The sequence below is a fragment of the Rhipicephalus microplus genome, chromosome 3, assembly GCF_043290135.1.
Source record: "Rhipicephalus microplus isolate Deutch F79 chromosome 3, USDA_Rmic, whole genome shotgun sequence".
Classification (NCBI taxonomy): Eukaryota; Metazoa; Arthropoda; class Arachnida; order Ixodida; family Ixodidae; genus Rhipicephalus; species Rhipicephalus microplus.
The window spans coordinates 208,261,340-208,280,904 of NC_134702.1; positions in this window are offsets into that span (position 1 = coordinate 208,261,340).

Sequence of the window (19,565 nt, forward strand, 5' to 3'; positions counted from 1 at the left end):
GGGTTTTACACTTATTGCATTCACAGTCACTGGTACTGAGGCGGTATAGGGTCAGTACTGTGGTTTGTCGGACCCCCTAGACCACTCTGATCAGGCCGCTCTGACTTCCATATTGGGCGAATAATAACTGCGTATCCGGGTCCGCAAAGAGCGCTTCACGATAATTTGTGGTTTGCAAAGCTTGAATGGCCATTCGCCCTTTTTCAAATGCGGAACACTGCCACAGTAAATGGTGAAGGTCTGCGCGGCAACGCAGCCCGCAGTGATTGCATGTCACTGTCGCAATGTTCGCTTGTCGTCATTTTGCTAAAGAGTATGGTGTGTATGCAGAATTTGCGTAGACCTTATAATGAAGACTTCTTGGGAGCATGAAAGCTTATATTTGCTGGAAAATAGGACTGGTGGGGTAACCTCCGCAATGCGTTTTTGACTAGCATGACACAGGGACGTGCGTACGTAGTGCGTTGTGGCTTCCGAGGGTGCCATTTGACTTAAGAGCTCATAGAGGTTCACCCTGAGGGGTGGGGGCAGAGAAATATTGGTCGACCCACCTGCGGAAGCAGCAGCGGCGTGCGCCACCACATCGCCCCCGGGCACACCCGTATGCCCCGGCGTCCAGATAATTTCTATTGGCCTATCGGCTTTTTCATGCCTACGAATGATACTTTGAATAGCAGCAGCTGTAGCATCCTCGGACGCTGGGCAAAATATTTCCGAGTACATAGGCAGCGTGCGAGTCGGTAAAGACACGAAGGGGTTTCTGTATAGAGTATAGGAGGCTTGCAGTCGCTCCCCATATGGCAAGCAGTTCGGCATGCATAGGGGTACCGTTCGGTAGATGGCACCTGTAGGCTCCAGTGTACTCGCTGGTCCGCGCGCAGATCCATGCTATACTAGCTTCGTCATCGGTAATGGCAGCGTCCGTGTATATGTCGATGGTATCTAAGCTCGCTTCCCTTAGTTGTCGCGTGGCAAGAAACTGGCGGGCCGTATTATTGTGACGAGATATGGGGCGACGGAACAGTCGAGAGGCTATTCGAGTTTCCCATGGGAGTAAGGACTGATTAAGAAGAAGTGCATCATCATGCCGCTGACAATCCCAGGCCAGAAGGCGACGACCTTGTGGCGTGTTTTCCACGTGGATGTGGTGTCGAGTGTGGTCTTCACGGATGACGTCTTGCAGAGGAGGCAAGCCCCCTGCGCCTTCAATGGCGGATATCTTAGTGCGTTTAGAGAGCCCCGTAATGGTACGGAGAGTAGCCCGATGAAGGCGTTCCAAATTTAGGATGTCCGTTGGAGGGAACGTGTATATGGGTGCACCGTACAAAATCTTTCCCACAGCCGCAGCTCTTGCAAGAGTGCGACAGGCTTGTAGTCGTGCACCTCCGTATTTGTAGGACAGACGACGTATCATATGTAACGTCGCTGGCCATGCCTGCCGCAGTCCACGAACCCACATTTGTGGGCTGTTGCAGCTGGCTATTGGTAACCCTAAAGTTTTGATTTGTCCGTTTTTTGATCGTATAGTGTGTGATCCAATATGGAGTGAGATACACATTTTCGGGTTGGTGCGATTCATGCCGTCTATGCTTATAAGTTATGTCTTATGTGGAGCCAGCTGCAGGCCTACTTCCTTAAGGGTGGACTCTAAACTAAGGAGGGCTGCCTGCAGCTCAGTCTGCATTGATTCTTTGTCAGAAGAATCTTCTGCCTCTGTCCATATGGTAATATCATCGGGGTAGATGGTGAATCTAGCCGTGGCGTCCCGTTCAAGGTTTTCTGCTACTCTGCTCATGGCCAGATTAAACAGTGTCAGTCCTAAAATAGATCCCTGTGGAACACTTCTGTCCAAGTAGTAAGTCTTCGGGCTCCATCCAGGTGATGCACCGCTTAAGCGAATGGGCCGAGCGGCAAGAAAATTTCGAATCCATGTCTGCGCACGCTGACTTGGGTAGCGCTTAGCTAGTTCTTCAAGGATAGCGTTATGGTGAACATTATCGAACGCTTTCTGCATGTCGACGGCCAGCAAGTAGTCAGGTAACATCTTTCTTGAAGTACGATTGATAACGCGCCGAAGCAGCCAAAGGCAGTCATGGGTGCCGAGGTTAGGGCGAAAACCCGCCTGGGCTGGATGGTATCCCTTCCGGGTTACCTCGAGGTAATGGGACATGCGTGTGTGAATCATGCGTTCAATGAGCTTACATAAAGTAGACGTTAAAGATGTTGGCCGAAGGTTCTTGCAGAGGGTCTCCTCTTTTTCATGTTTCGGAATAGGATAAATGAGAGACAGCTTAAGGTTCTCCGGAACATTTTCTGAGGCCCAACGGTCATTGATTACAGCCACAAGTGCGTCCTGGGCTTCATCTCTGAGGTTGCGGAGTTCTTGCCATGTGATTTGGTCGTGGCCAGGCGCCGATCGAGGAAGCCCGTGTTTGATGGCTGCTAGCCTTTCTGCCATGCTAAATGGGCAATCAAGATTCGGATCGGGTTGCGTTAAGGTGCAGGATTTCGGATATGTAGGCGGAGTGAGTGAAGCGTGAGGAAAGAAAGTGGTAATAACTTCGTCTTCCACAACGGACGGATCTGCTATGAGGAACAGCTCGGCCAGAGGAGAGGTGCCTTTTCCTTTCCCGCTGAGGCTACGAAAAATGCGCCATAGACCTTGGAGGCCCGGTACACGGCCAAGGCGTTCGCAATAGATTGCCAGGCTTCACTTTGAAGTTGGAGCTGATATTCATTGATAAGTCTAAATTGGCGCTTAATTTTCATGAGGTCGGAGTGTCGTTTGCCGTGCGAGCGGTATATTCTGACTAAATAGTCTGCTGTTTTCCATAAATTGCCTAAATGGTTATTCATCGGCTGAGTATGGTCTTCGCATGGCGCTGTTTTGTGTGCCAGCTCACGGACCTATTGAACAATGTCCAGAAGGCCCTCAACTGTCGAGAATGATCCAGTAACATTACTACGAAAAGTATTCCAATTAGTCATCGTTGTTATTGTTTTGATACGGAGGCGTTTTTCTATTAGGTGCCATGGTTATCGGGAGATGATCACTTCCCCATGACTGGCTGGAGACTGTCCAGTGCCGTACAAATTGGGGGCTGGCGAGCGTGAGATCTGGGGTCGTGTCTCTCTGCGCTTCATGTAGTCCTATTCTTGTAGGGGTGTCGGGGCGTTACAAATTTCTACAGAAGAGAGTTCAATAGCGTCATAAAGATATTTTCCACGTTTATTCGCTTTTCGGGCACCCCAGGCAGGGTGATGAGCATTAAAATCACCTCCAATGAGCAGAAGGAGGCTCTTAGATGCTTTCTTAAGCGTCTGCAGCCAAATGTATGGTCCAACTGAAATATTTCTTGGGCGAAAATACGCAGACACGGTCACGAAGGGCTTTTGGCCAGGAGGACAAATTTTAACAGCTGCTATTTCGCGAGCATTAGAACTGAGATCAGGAATGTCTAATTGAGTGACCGGGCAGTCATTACGCACTAGAAGCGCTGCCTGGCCTTTGGGAAGCTGCCGCTTATGTTTTATGGTTGGTGTCTGGAAAGCACGGTAACCAGGAAGCAAGCTTGTGCCGCGCGTCTCCTGGAGAAAAGGAACAAGGGGCAATGTCTTTGAACATAATTACGGATAGTGGAGCACGTTTGATTAAAACTACGACAATTCCACTGCACCCCCTGAGCGAAAGCGCTCATGAGGAAGGCCCTGGTTTGCGGCACTTATTGTCATCAGCGAGGACGTTGCGCTGCAGTTCATCAAACATAACTTAAAACCGAGTTTGCATGGTATCAAGGGCTTGTGTTAGAGTGTTAACCATCTCCGATCGAATCGCATGCTCCAGCTTACTAGATTCTTGAGCGAGTTCTTGTAGCAGGAGCCCAATAATGTGAGAATAGGCGGAGTCCTTGTCTGTGACCGGTTTAGAACGACGTGTCAGAGAACGGCTCTTTCTTTTATTTCGAGACCGACTGCGGCTTGGCGTTCGGGACCGATTCCCTTTCTTTTGGTCCAGCATGAGGTCGCGAAGTCTCTGATTTTCCTACCGTAATTTCTGTACTTTTTTGGCGAAGGCTGTTGATAAGCTGAGTCAAATCGGAAGAAGCGGCTGTTTGAACCCAGGTCACCTTCCGAGGCGTCGGAGGGGTCGGCTTTGTGACAGATGTCGTAGATGATGAATCATTAGTGTTGCGAGGAAAGGCTGATTCAGATATATTTCGTTCAGGACAATGGAGGCTGAGTGAAATGTGTGTGGACGCTTCGTAAGCCACGCAATGAGGAAACTGCGTACAGTTTGGGTCGACCTCATGCGGAGCTTTGCCACAGTCTCGGCATACTGGCGGGAAAGAACAGTATTTGGCAACCCCAAACGATGACAGTTGCAGCATGCGACCGGGCGAGGCCGATATTCGTGAACACGGATGACTTCATATTCAAACACCAAGCGTTTCGGTAAGGCGTCTGTATCAAATGTCAAAAGCAGCAGCTGTGTTTTACGGAGCATGCGCACATCGGTGATTGCTGCCTGTTCACAGCGCAGATGCGCTTTGATGTACTCAATTGTTAGGCCAAGTCTGATCTTTATTACCCCACGAGAGCTGCCGACTGCGTGTGGTTGAAGAGGCGATGTGTCGACACCAATTACTCGCACGCTACCATTGACTGTTGCCACTAAGCGCGACAGTGTACATAGTTTGCGAAAATGACCTTCGTCACGAAGTGTGATCCGTACGCAGTTACTGTTTATGTCAAAGCGGAGAATTGACATTTCGTTGACGGAGCGCTTTGCTCTATGGCGTCTGTAAGGGCTTGTTTCGGAATGTCTGTCACGTGCACTTTGTTTAGCGGCCTGATCAAAACAGTATAGCAGGGCCGACTCACCAGTTCGGCGTGCAGTCTGTTCAGTGACACTTGGCGTTGGTAGTACACGGCGTTATTCTTTTGTACCCCATTGCCGAGAAGTTCGGTGGTGCCGGTGGAAGAGCCCGCTGCCATGCCGTGGTCACGAGGTTCGGCAGACGATTCTGATGACAACGTAGACTGCGTTGCATCCATTGTCTCGTTTACGGCAGATATCGTCGGAAAATCGCTTGAGTTCACTGGAACCCTTGTGCATGCCGTGGTCGTTTTCATAGTAGGCGTCCACGCGGCGTTCGCACCGCCGTGTGGACGCGGTGCGAACGTGGCCGCCGGCAGCTGTGCCATAGGCCAGTCCGAAGCTGCTCACTAGGCTTAGGGTGGTCAGTTCACAAAACACAGAGAAAAAGAGAAAAAGGTTCTCCAAAAGGCTCACCGTGTAACTGGCATTCACTTCTGCGGCAACGAACCGTGGTCTATCAACCGAAAAAACTAGTCAAACTGACAAGAAAACAAGAAGCCAAGGTCAGGCACGTCTGCCATCGTGGGCGCTCAGCAGCGCCCCCTCGAAAAAATGACGTCGTGACAGCACGTAAATTACCGGTCTCTTTGACACGAGATGCGGTGCGATCGAGCTCCTATAAATTTAAGGTAAACAAAGCTTGAGTAAGCGTTCCAGCGAAGCTGCAGTCCCTGTAGTGCTTGCCACCTCGGGTTCGCAGTCAGCAGGAAGGTCCATCAATGAACCTGAATCAGTGGCCTCACCATCAACACATGAAGCTGCAGTTTTCTTGGAGATGGTAGATTCGACCGCCGAGTTCTTCCGCTTTCTCGGAGGTCTTGAATGCGGCGCTTTCTTCGATAAGTAGCTTGGAGCGTTGGGCAGTAACATCTGCACGGCGTCCGGCGTCAGCTCTGGTCTCAAACGTGGTACGCGAAGTTCTTTGCCGTGTATCAACGTGCACGTAGTCTCCGAGATCACATGAAGGCTCGAAGTATAGCTCACATACAAAGTACATTTCCTTCAAGGTCCCATCTTTTCGATGTAAACTCTGTTTCCAAACCTTCCTCCATGGTTCGTCTTTGGGTGCAGCGAAAAGCGACGGCTGCTCACCTTTTTCCAATGGTATACCCTGTTTCGCACCTAGGTGCAAAGCAGTGTCGTTGCCGCCGATGACTCGGCATTGCCTCTGTCGCGTGGCAAGCAAAACATTGCCAGAAAAACTTTCGTTAAGCGAGCGCGAACACAAGCAACACGTCACTAAACAGCACCCGAGAAGGCAGAGCAGCGCCGAGCTGGCAGTCCTGCCAGCCCAAGCTACGGCAGCACCGCCTTGAGAACCGGTTTTCGTCCATGTGCGCCACTTCACGCGATGCATGGCGAGGGAGGGTGCCTGAACACACTACCCCATATTCTAGTACACTTTAGTTACAGGAGGAAGTAAAGGTAGGAGAGGTTCTGACGTCACTCGTTGTGAAGCCGCGATGAAGCCGGAAATCGGCCTTATTGACTGGACAAATTCTTCTCTCTTGTTTACATATGAACGCGAAGCAGAAGGCGCGACTCCACGGTTGAAGGAAAGGTAGGAGAGGGCATGCCCAGCCAGTGCAGGGCGTAAAAAAATGTCGCAGAAATTACGTCACAGCGGCCATATTCACTGGGCACAATGGCGGCGTTTTGTTATCGTCAATGTAGTGCGGTGCGGCACCGTTCAGGCGGTCCAGCGGTGGTGTGCGCGTTTTCATGGGCCTCGCACCTAACCATGGCGTACTGCAGGTGTTTGACAGCATCCAGCCGCATTGTTAGCTACGCGATTTTCCTCCGGTGGTGGTTGTAACCATGTGTCTGAACTAGAAACCACGGAACAAGCGCGTGTATACGTACTCCGAATTTGCTAAAATTATGCTAAAAGCCATCATAGAAGATAACAACTGTGCTCAAGAATTCGTTCAACGAATGCCTTGTAGGTTAGAGACAGTTATTGTACCATCACAAAGAGGGAGTCGCGCCTTCTGCTTCGCATTCATATGTACAAGAGAGGAGAATTTGCCCAGTCAATATGGCCGACTTCCGGCTTCATCGCGGCTTCACAACGAGTGACCTCAGGGCCTCTCCTACCTTTACTTCCTCCGTGCGCGACTCCTTCTCTGCCTCAAAAAGCACGTGGCCCGCGCGCCAGTGCTATCCGAAACCAACGAAACAGATTTCAACACGCTCTCCTGCCACGATACGGTTGGCGAAATCGCTGCGTATGGGTGTTGTACTCTTGCACTGCCGGCGTTTACGATAAACACGGCAAGTTGCACGTTAAGCTTTTTTTTATTTGATGTGTTCTTTGTGAAAATAAAGATGATATTTCGAACATTGCCTCGCGACGAACCAGGCACCGAAATTTGTACAGCTTCTTTCAGATCACTTTTTCTCCCCTTCGCGCTTCTTTATAGGCTTTATAAAATTTTCGGTCAGGCTGTGGGCTAGACACAGTTCTGACGAATGCTGCAAATTAGGAGTACGTATACGCGCGCTCGTTCCGTGGTTTCTAGTTCAGACGCCTGGTTGCAACCACCACCGGAGAAAAATCGCGTAGCTAACAATGCGGCACAAAGAATGAATGCTGTCGAATACCTGCAGTGCGCCACGGTTAGGTGCGAGGCCCATGAAAAGGCGCACACCACCGCTGGACCACCAGAGCGGTGCCACACCGCACTTCATCAATAATAAAAAAACGCCGCCATTGTGCCAAGTGAATGTGGCCGCTGTGACGTGATTTCCGCCACAATTTTTACGCCCTGCGCCGGCTGGGCATGCCCTCTCCTTCTTTTCCTTTCTCTGTGACACTGTACTTTAGTACAGCCTCTGCTTGTGGATGGTGATCCCCACCAGGTTACCAACATGTTGGAAATTTTCGCTCTGATCGCAACGGCGAAAGCGATGTTTTGTCGGAACCCGTCAAAATTAGGTCGACGTATGTTTGTTTTGGTAATGGTGAATGATGTGCATTTTAAAATGAATTTAGATTAAAAAGGGTTTTTATATGCCGAAAAACGAAGGCCCTTCGTTGTCGTTCATGAAAACTTAATGATATCATAATGCTCAGATCATTACGTCACATTCGTGTCTGCCATAAAGAACGGTGGCAAGTACTCGCCGCTCCAATCGCAGAGCGAAAATCTCGGAGCACTTCCAGTACACGTAAAAAGAAGCCGCCAATGATGGCGGCAGCGAACAGAGCAAGCAAGTGTATCTATACATGAATCTGATTTTGGTATTTTAAATTAGGCCTCACCCAAACGGGTATGGCCTCCCAAAAATTGGCCTATAGGCTCATTGTAGTGTCCCTCCCCATGGTAATCTTTAGTGCCGTTGTCAGATAGGAAGGAGACGCGGCGCCGAAGCGCTTTGTCCCAGAGTCACACTTAACTCATCAACCCATCATCATCCTACGCCTATTCCGGCTTTGCCTCCCCCCCCTGAATCATATGGGGGGGGGACGTTTTGTTTCGGGCAGACGGCCATGCCCTGGCAAGGGGGCCACCGTTCGGCGCCAGGCGCCAAACAGTCGCGGCCTGCCTCCCGGCGTACAAGCCAGGGAGGCCCGACAAAGGGACTACCCTTCGGCAAAGCAACTTCGGTCGCAACGCGCAAAGTGAACGCACCCTGGCAAGGTGGGCTATCGCAGCGCGTTGGGTGCGCTGTGGTCATGGCCTGTCTCCTGACCGCTAGGGCCCAGCGAGACTTGACACAGGGGCTACCCTTCCGCACGGTGGCTCTCGTCACCGCACGCAAAGCGGACGTACCCAAAAACGTGGCAGCGGGACTGCCCTCGGTCGCGGAAACTTCAGTCACCGCAACCAAAGTGCCCGTGCCCTCACACTGTCGCGTGGCTGAGAGCCTGCGACGACACCCCCTCAGGACGGATGGGCTATCGCTCGGCGCGAGGCACTTTGCGGTCACGGCCCGTCTCCTCACCACTAGGGCGCAGTGAGACACAATCCGTCCTGTGGGGTCTACGGGACTACTATTTGGTGCAGAGGCCAGTGCCGCTGCACGCAAACCAAACGTACCCACGGAAACCGGCACGGCTGAAAGCCGGCTTAGTCCTTCTCGAGGAAGGGAGCAACCTTCCGCCTCGACGAGTAGAGTTGCCGAGCCTGCAGAAGGGGCCAACTGGACCTTGTGGGTAAAGCCCGACAAGGTGACAGGATCACCTTAGCACATGCAAAGCTCGGGTGAAAGACCATACAGACCAAACTCAGGGGCGACTGGCTCACTCGGCCTAGTCGTGAAGCCTTAGAGAAAGCCATCATTAAAAGTTGATGGTTATCTGCCCTCCTGCCTCACTGAAAATCACTGCCGGACGGTGCCACATCTCATAAAACTTCTTTGCACCTAGGCGCTGCCACTCTCGGTGGAGAACGAACCAGACCTCCTTCCGTACTTTAGCAAGCACTTCGTGAAGCCCGGGTCGCTTGCCGTCAAAGACGGCACAGCACCGTGCCACCCACACTTGGTAGGAGCACTCAACAAGCAGACGCACGTATTGCTTAGCCGCTTGTCGCGACAGGGAATGAAGAAAACGAACGGTGTTGAAAGTAACACCTGGGTGGCCAAACAAGCTAGATATCCTTCGATGGAGGGCAGCTGGTAGTGCGCACTGAGAGAACACGTGAACCAGGTCCTCCATAGTGCCACAAAAAGGGCACGCTCCTCGTTGAGGAATTCTTGTGAAGGGCATGAACTTTAGAGGCAGGCACGCTTTCTTCAAAGATAACCTTGGAAGAAACCAAGTTTCTTTTCCAAGATAACCTTGATATGGGGCTTGACTGGCATAGCTGAACCTATGTACGTAAGGAAACTAAACAACAGGGATCGAAATATCGTGGCCCTAGCTGTAAGATGACAAGACAAGGCACCGATTTCCTTAATCCTGTCGGTCAGCTTTTGTCTTGCTGACCGCCAGTTTTCAGTAGTCAGGTCATCTGGCTCGAAATGGGAACCTAATATACGTAGGCGCTTCTGTATGGGGACGCCATGTACAGGACGTAAACTGGAGGGAGCACAGTTCAGATACTGACTGCGCTCTTTGACCTATTTATCCTGGCGCCGCTCGCCGAGCAGTACCCCTCCATAACGTCCAAGACGGTTCAAACGGTTGCTTCGTCCGGGACGACAATAGAGAGGTCATCTGCATAGGCAAACATTGCCACCAGGGGGGAACCTGGCCGAAGGGGAAATCTACCCATGCTGGTGTCTTTAGAAAGCCTCTGCAAGAGCGGCTCGAATGCGAGCACGTAGAGAGCTGGCGACAGTGGGTCGCCCTGTCTGACTCCACGGCACACACCGAACGACTCCGAGACGCGATCTTGTATGACAACAGCATAACTAGGACGAAAGTAGAGAGCCCTGACCATGCTGATGAACTTGGAACTGAAGCCCGCCTGCTTTAAAACTTTAAAGATGTACTTATGACTGATAATATCAAAAGCCTTTTATTGATCAAAAGAACAAAGGATTCCACTTAGGTTGCGTGAATTCGACCATTCCATAAGGTCCCTGATAGCAAAATCAGGAAGTTGGCACGATCTACCTTGGACACAACACGCCTGGTACGGACCCAAAACAGTACTGAGCACTGGAGTGAGTCGAACGGAGAGGCACTTAGCTATGACTTGTAGTCACAGCTTAGGAGGGTGATGGGCCGCCAGGCTCTCAGGTCGGTGCGTCTCGTCTCATCCTTGCACAGGAGAGTGATCCGCCCCTCCCTTTGAGTTGCGGAAGAACACAGCCAGCTAGAGTGCATGCTAGGAGCAAGCGAGGGCGAGACATAAAAACGATCGATCCTCGACCGGCTCCCCCTCCCCGTCCAAGTCATTCTTGACTGGAGAGGGCGGAGGGACCGCCAAGCATCGACAAGCCCCAGCTCTTTAACAAGCTCCCGCAACTCTAGGTCGCCGTTTCGGTCTCTAAACTTTGGAGTTCCTTTGCGAGAAACGCCATCCGCTTGTTCTAAAACACAGTTGAAATCGCCTACTAAAAAGACACGGGAAGGGCCAACTAGATAACAATCTAAAGAGTTAAAGAAATCTTTCTGCTGTCCATACTGCTCTGGAGCATAAACATTCACAATTATAACGCCAGAGTCAAGATCCACTGACAGAACACGGCCATCCGAATCCCTGGCGTAGCGTAGCACAGAACCGGTGAATTGTCGCATTAAAATGACAGCAACTCCCCGGCAACGTGCGCCGCCATAATTCCAGTAGGATTTGGCGCGAAACGTTCTGTCGAAGTTCTTAATCTGTCGCAATCTAGACACAAATGTTTCTTGCAAAAGGAGAATGTCTATTTTGCGAGAGCAAGCTAAATGGATAACCTCGGCTTGTTTCGCTACTCTTGTGATACCTCGACAATTAAAGGTAGCAATAGTGAGAGAGGAAGCCATGATGAAAGGTAGGAGAGAAAACAGACACTAGGATAGACAAGAAGCGAAAAGAGAAACACAGAGCAGGAAGGCAACAGCAAATACTCGAAGGTATCAGCTGCTGAAAAGCTACCTAAAATAAACCTACGAACGAGAGTCCCCCTTGGAGAGGGATTCCTCGTTCGTGGACGAGTACCTTGTGTCAGACATTAACGAACACTCGCAATTGCCTGGTCCACAGTTAGGGCAAGAAGAACTGTTGTTCAACTCACCCATGGTACTGCCCGTGACAGTCGACGAGGTAGATTCATCGTCAGACTCTGTCGCTGCGGGTCGCTTCGGAACCGGGAGGTCGTCCTTAGGGCTGCCGGGGCCGCCGCTCGGAGCCGCCGCCAGCCTCTCCTTGGAGGGCCCTGGTGATCGGCGGGCACGCCGCTTCTTGCCCCGAACAGCGTCGGTCGAGCTCATGGGTTCGTCTTGGTCCTCGGCAGCAGGGCTGGTCCCGGGTGCACCGGCAGGCGAGGCTGGCGACGGTTCGGCGACAGAAGGAAGGGTGGGTGCCTCAGCTAATTCCAACCCTGCCTCCTGCTCTTCCCCTCCTGGAGCCCGTTCGCTAATGGGCTCCGGCTGTGGCTGGGTCGAGCCCTCGGCGTCGCCTGGAGCAGCCTCCCGGTCCTCCGCAACGCCGCTCACCTGCTCCTGGTAAGAAGAAGAAACTACAGGCGGGGCGGCCGACGAACTCGTCCACGCCTTGCACTCTAAGGGGCCATGATCGCCGCCGCAGTGCTTGCATTTGAGCACGCACTGGTCGTGACCGAAAGCCAGTACACTACGCCGAATAGTGCCCGGTTCTGCAGCATCGCCGGTAAACCCGCGCGACATCCTCGTACTCAAACTGTACGATGACGTCCCTCACCTGGTGGAGGTTGAGGACACTCTTGTGCATCTCCATTCTGACCACGAGGATGCCGCTCCAGACTCCCGGCAGAAACGCCGATTCCTCTCGTGACACATCCAAAACAACGACATACATTCCCAAAAATTGCGCTATGATGCGCACATCCGCGTCCGCCGGGAAGCCAATAACGCGCACTACCTTGACCCGAACACCTCGGTACTGGAACCTGATCCTCGCATCGTGAATGGCGAGGGCTGGATCGTCGGAAAACCGCCGACTCGCCTCGTCGTTCGCGAATGTCACTTCAAACTTCCCCATCCCATAATCCTGCACACATTTCAGCTCACTGAGCTTGACACGCTTTACAAGCTCCCTGCAAATGTCGGCACTACCAACGAACGCCCTTAAGCGCGAGACAGACGTGCGATTTTCCGTGCGATGCGACGGGTGGCGTCGCATGGTGCGGCGTGCCGCATGCGACGTTTCGGGACACACAAAGCGGCAGGCTCCGCCCCCATGCGGCGCCTCGGTATGCAGGGTCCTCGTAATGAGGCTCAAAACTTTGTATCCTCGTAATGAGGCTCAAAACAAACAACATTGCACAGCCACGCTTTGTTTTATAAAAATAATTAATAAATCGCATTTGTGAATGACAAGCACGTCGTAACCACGGCAACAGCTGATTATTCACGACTCCGACAAGTAGGCCCAGCATGGCGGGCGACATGTGACGTGAGCTCGTCATCGAGCGCTTGTTTTTGACAACACTATCAAGCATTGCGCTCGTATGTAATGCGTTAGCATACATTATTACTTTATCGATGCCATCGATGTGAAGAGAAAAGGTGGAAGCGAAGCGAGCCAGCGCAGAGACGCCGGTAGCTGTGTTTTCTGCGAAATGACCTTGCATCGCTGCTCACGATCTCCGATCTCGCTAGCGGTTTCTAAACGGGCGTTGTCGTGCAGAAAAGGCATACTTCAAGCATCACTTTATTCAATCCGGAATAATATAACGTCACCAGGGAAATGTACTCGATGTTTGTCACGCCGCCGCAGTCGGCGATGTCAGCAAATCTACGCTCGCACCGCTCCATCGACTCGCCTAGAGCCTTGAACCACGGGTGATGGGGGCGGCGACAGAGAGATGGCGCCACTAGCATCATGACGCCACTCGTATGCTCGCGCTGTGATTGGCTGCTGCAATGCGACGGTGCGATGCTGCGACGAAAATATCTGGACGGTTTGATGCTCGCCGCACCGGCTATGTGGCGGTGCGACGCGATGACACGTCACGAAACGTCACCACTCTGGCAGTCGCATCGTCGCACCGCACGCCGAATCGCAGAGAAAATCGCACGTCTGTCTCGCGCTTTAGGCACGCGCGCGAAGTGCACCCGCGGCCTAATCTGCGAAAGAAGGTTGGTAGTCATCGTGGTAAACTACCACGAGGCTATCAAGTCAGTTAGAAGCTAGCCTAACCTGGCAAAAAAAGGAGAGAGAAAGGGGACGAAAACCTCACCAAAAACCTGCGAAAACTGACGAAAAACCAGTGCGGGAGTCCGCCGGGTCACCGCATGCGAACAGCGGGTCTCGTCCCACTCGAACCAGCCAAAACCTCCTTCAAACGACGAAAGGGCGGCGCTAGTCCCACCGGGAGCGGACCGCCGCCCTTTCACCGAAGAACGGTGGCAAGTACTCGCCACTCCTTTCGCAGAGCGAAAATCGCGGAACATTTCCAGTACACGTCGATTGAAACCGCTAATGACGACGGCAGCGAACAGAGGTAGAGTATCAATCCATGAATCTGATTTTGGTCTTAGAAATTAGGCCTCACCCAAACGGGTAAGGCCTCCCAAAAATTGGCCTATAGGCTCATTGGAGTGTCCCTCCCCACGGTAATCTTTAGTAAAAGGTAGGTAGGTAGGTATAAACTTTATTTTTCCTTTGTAAAGGAAAGGTGCAGTGGAAGAGAGATGAGGAGAGATTGCTACGCTCGATAGTCCTCCGCAACCCTCTCTGCCCAACCCAGGATGGCCTCCTGGACGTCGGGTTTCAAGCTGCGCATGGCAGCCTCCCACTGCTCCTCATTACTAATTAGTTTTCGAAGGGACGGTGGAGGGGGGTGCTTAGGGCACCCCCACATGATATGATTAAGATTTGCTTTCTGTGCGGAGCAATATTTACAGGAGGAGGACGGGTAAAGAGAAGGGTACATGAGGTGAAGAATGTAAGGAGAAGGAAAGGTGTGAGTCTGCAGCTGTCGCCACAGTACTTCGCGCCTTCGTATGGATTTCGACATTAGCGGCGGTAAGGATAAACGACCAAGGCGGTAGTGACTACAGATGTCGTGAAATGTTAAAAGGCGATCCCGCGCAGCAAACGGTGCCGTTGTCGAAACGGGGCCTGGCTCTTCCAGCGCCTGCGCCCGGAACGTAAATCCTCGGGCGCTGGCGTGAGCCGCCTCGTTACCGGCAAGGCCCGCGTGCGCGGGAGTCCATATTAAAGCCGTGTCTTGTTGCGGGGGATGGGCCAAAAGGAGGGAGAGGGCTGTTTTGGACACCCTACCCGCTCCAAAATTGTAGATGGCAGTTTTTGAATCACTAATAATAAGTGAATAATTTGGAACTGTAAGGGCCAGAGCTATGGCTGCTTCTTCCGCCTCCTCAGAAGAGGAAGCAGAAATAGAAGCAGCAGCAGATATCTGACCTAGCGAATTCACAACTGAGAGGGCGAAAAAAGGACGGGTACTGTATTCGGCAGCGTCAACGTAGAGCACTTCTTTAGAAGTAGAAAATCGTTTTTCGAGAGTTTTTGCACGCTGTCGTCGACGTTGCTCGTGGTGCACAGGGTGCATGTTTTTAGGGAGCGGCGGAATGTGTAGATTCTTGTGTATTTCACGCGGAATAGTGTGTTTGGCGTTAGTGGTTGGAGTTGGCCTGATACTGAGGGTATCGAGTATGTATCTTCCGGTCTGTGTGTTGGAAAGACGAGCATATTGTGAAGTTAAGTGTGCTTCAATAAGTTCAGTTAAGGTGTTCAATGTGCCTGTCTCCATGAGCCGTGCGGTGGACGTTCGAATGGGGACTCCGAGAGCGAATTTGTAGTAAAGGCGAAAGATTAGTGCGTAGCAACTGAGGAGAGACCTGAGCGATGACCGTAAAACAGGCCATGCCGGCGCATGGGACTGTGTCTGACCACATCAGAAAGTCAAGTTTCGACATATATAGTTGCAAAAATTCAACCCTGTATGTTTAGTCGATCTAAATAAAGACATGTGTTTAGGCTTATTACAACTACAGAAGCATTTCTCTTAGTGAATCTACGACAATATCTGTTTTGTTCTGGTGAAAATATTAAATGTCGTGCGCCTCTACATACGCGTAGACTCCGCCGTTAGACAGGCACTCGTAGTTTATCCTATTCCTAGGAATATGCACCCTCAATTTAACGTCGCAAGGAGAAGGGCTAGAGCCAAGAAAATTTTGGAGCAGGTGCACTCGAAGTCGGGATCGTCGACCTTCACGGACGCTGCGCGTGCGGATAGGAATCGTTATGTGGCCGTTGCGGTCTCTGAGCGAGGTACAGTAATGTCGGCATGCTCTGTCAAGGCAACCTCCCCAGCAATAGCTGAACAGGTATCCATCGCACTAGGGCTTTTGGATTCATCCCGTGTTCAGATCTACTCTGATTCCCGTTCGGCGGTTAGAGCCTTTGCCTCTGGCAGGGTCTCCCCACCTGCTGCTAGAATTCTCAGAGGTAGGACCATCACTCCACACGAGATCATTTGGTTCCCGGCCCATATGGGCTCCACGATCAGCGGCATCACCAACTCCAACGAATTGGCCCACGCCCGGGCGCGAGGACTTGCCTTCCGCGCGGGGCTTCACGGCCCTGGCACGTTGGACCGCTCCGCCCCGCCCGGGGCCGATCCTCTGGATGGGGGTGCGGCTGATCGAGGGTCGCGGGACGTTCTAGCGACATTTAACGAAGTCACTTCACATTATCGTTTGAGTCGTAGGGTCTTTCCTCCACCCCATTCGCATCTTACCAGAGGACAAGAAGTCACGCTCAGACTACTACAGACAGGGGTTTACCCCTGCCCAGCTAATGTATCTATTTATATGGATATATCTCCTGACTGCCCGGACTGTGGGTGTGTGTGTACATTTGAGCACATGATGTGGGACTGCCCCCACATACCCAAGGAACTCAAGGCGCAAATCATCCCAAGACAAGGGTTTTATTCCGCCATCAAAAGTACGGATCGTCACCGTCAGCTTCGGGCAATCCAAGGGGCCCACGATGCCGCAGGCAGGTACTCCCTGCCTGTTCCAACGTGGGAGCGGCCCGCAGGGGCGTCGGGGTAAAACCCGACTCTCCTCCCTCGGTGTACAATAAAGTTATCTATCTATCTCTACATACGCGTAGAACGTTCCGAAGTGTCCTGCTGAAAACGCGGTGGTGCTGCCCTCTACTGTAGACTCAAGCGATCAGAAAGCGCGCCTGATTCATTCTACCATCGAGCGATAGCGCCAGCAGTAACCAAAAAAATGTGTTCGTTTAGTATTCGTGTTGAGTCGCTGAAATGGTGCTTAGCAGTGTTTTAAGTAAAATGTGGAGCGTTCTGTGCAGTTTCGGATACCCGTGAGAGACGTAGGGCAAGCGTTTATTTTTAAGATTAGTGGCGTCTTATTGGGTCTCGTCTGGTCTCTTGCACTTCCCATTGCAGCTTTTCGCTCGAGGCCTGTTTCCATGTATTTTGCGGGAACATTGACCTTCACCCATTTTTCTTCTGGAAGATTTGTGCATTACGTCCCCAGGTGCAGACTGTAATGACCTTTCTTTCTCCTTCGACATTTAAATTGTGCACATTTCACCGTAAATCGTTTTTGTGCCGTTTGTTGCCGCTAAAAAAAACGCGATTATGATTTACCATTTCTTCCTCTGCACGGACTATTCGCTAATTCTTGTGTGTGTTTTTATGACAGTGTGTGCGTTTTTATCACTACTTCAAAGGTGCTGCCGCAAAAATTTACAGATTTCGCAGCTCGTGGGGCATCAAATGTGGCAAGCTTCATGATCATTGATTAATCTAATCACATAGTAAAATGAAGATCTGTTTTCGCAGAGTATTTCTTTCTTTACATCTTTCTTTCTGTCTACCTCTCCGCTTTTTTCTCTCTATTTGTACTCGTTGTCTAACCCATCAGGGTTTGTTACAAGCCACTGCACCACAGAAATCGGTGCATGTGTTCGGTAGCGAAGTGGCCCAGTCGAAAAAATTTCCCCTGACCAATTGGAAATTTTCTATTGGATCCCATTGAAAGCGATTGGACATTTTCAATTGGAACCAATTAGAAGTGTGCAACTGTGTTTTGGGACACCAACTGGAAAATTTCAATGGGTTCACTCCGTCATCCTGTTAGGTTCGAAGGGGTCTGACCAACATAACCAATTGGTAACACAATCAATATCCAAATGGATTGACCAATTCACCGATTAGAAAGAACAATGAATTCCTGTTGGCTTTATTAATTGGGCTGGTGGGTCCAATTGACTCAAACAATTTGTCGCATAAAAACCTAATCCTAATCATTTGACCAAATAGGTTGATTGGTCAGACCAATCTCGCTAATTCTAAGCAGTGTGTAGCTCTTAACTAAAGGTCTCATCTGTTGATCTAATTGTAGATGTATCAAAATTAAGAAACCATGTTGTTAGATTGCATGCACTCAGCATTACTGAAGGCAGCCATATAATGAAAAATTTCTCTACATATGCTATGTTCAACTATAAACATAACCTCACTCAGAATGTCAGTAACTTCAGCCTAGTGAGTTGTGCTGGGTCTCAAGAACAATGGAGTAATTTTTGTGGCCGACTGTAAAGTGAACAAATGAAATAAATGACACATTGTATATCATATTAAAACAAATATTTTGTTTCGGGAGTAATGTTGTAGTTGCAAACATGATTCTACTGAATCATGTTTGCAATATGTTTGGAATCATGTTTGCAATCATGTTTGAAACATGATTCTTTTACTGCTTTACTCATATCTTCTTTTACTGCTTTACTCATTTCTGTGGTCCAATTGAAACCAATTGGCAATCAGTAAAGTCCAATTGAAATCAATTGGAGGAATTCCCATTAGAAACATATTTTGTTTGAGAGTCCTTAGCCCAATCCCATTTATACATTTTACTATGAATCTCTCAATTTATCACAAGATCAACCTAAATCCTGGTGCATATCTCTCAACTGGATATTAAACATAATTGATATTGATTCAGTGTACGTATATAGTCCTACCCAAAGCTGTCCTATATAAAGCACCAATTGGACCTATAACAATCTCTATAATTGGTCCTATATATAACAATATCAGATCAGAGGCCTAATATCACATGGACATGTATAACTATATCCAAACATTCTGATCAGAATAGCAATCCTCCTATATGGACTGGCTTGAAATTGCACAAGCTTTTGGACTATCTACAATTCTAATAGGGTGGCAAAATGAAAAATATGCATTCATTGTCTTTGAACTATTAATTCCGATTGGGCTCTCGCATTGAAGTTCACGGTCCCGATTCGTTTGAGCCTATTCCATTGGGGGCCAATCGGTATGGCCAGTTCGACCAAGTGACTTTTTCTCACTGTGTTTAACAACCAATTAGAGAAGGGCAATGGGCTAGCATTCAGATTGGACACTTCAGAGCATCCAATTGAAACCTATTAGATAATGGGTCACAAGTGGGACCAGTTGAGGCCAATCAGATTTCCCTATTGGTGTTAATGATTTTTGTTTTTTTTTACTGGGGGATGAGGAGGGTGCGTTCAGGTTCATGATAAAGATGGTATTTTTGGGTCACGACAGACATTTTACACCGAGCTAGAACAGCTTCGCTATTAAAAAAAAACGGCAGATGCCACATACCTTGGGTATTGATGTCATGCGAATTACAGAGGAAGCTGTGTTGTAATTTTTTTTTATTGCGAGAAACATTACGAAATGACACTCGAGATATGTACAAATGCGGGCACAGACATATGCATAACATTCGCATGCTTACTGTTGCATAACGATACCGACAACAACATGGGTATCTGAGTAACACGAGAAGCAGTAATGCTAGCCGATATGTAGCGCTTGTGCTAGCGAGGATGCGTGGCGGCCCTGGACACTACTAGATAAATGAGCTTCAGTGGATGGCGCTTCACTGAAATTGTCATTCGACGTGACGTCTGTATGATAGGAGTATGCAGACACTGTTTATAAGGTTGGATATAGCCAGCACCGAGCGTTTGAATCTATGCGACCAATCTTAACTCCGCTCATACTGGTAATCGATTGTCGAGGCGCACAAATATTCTGCTCAGAT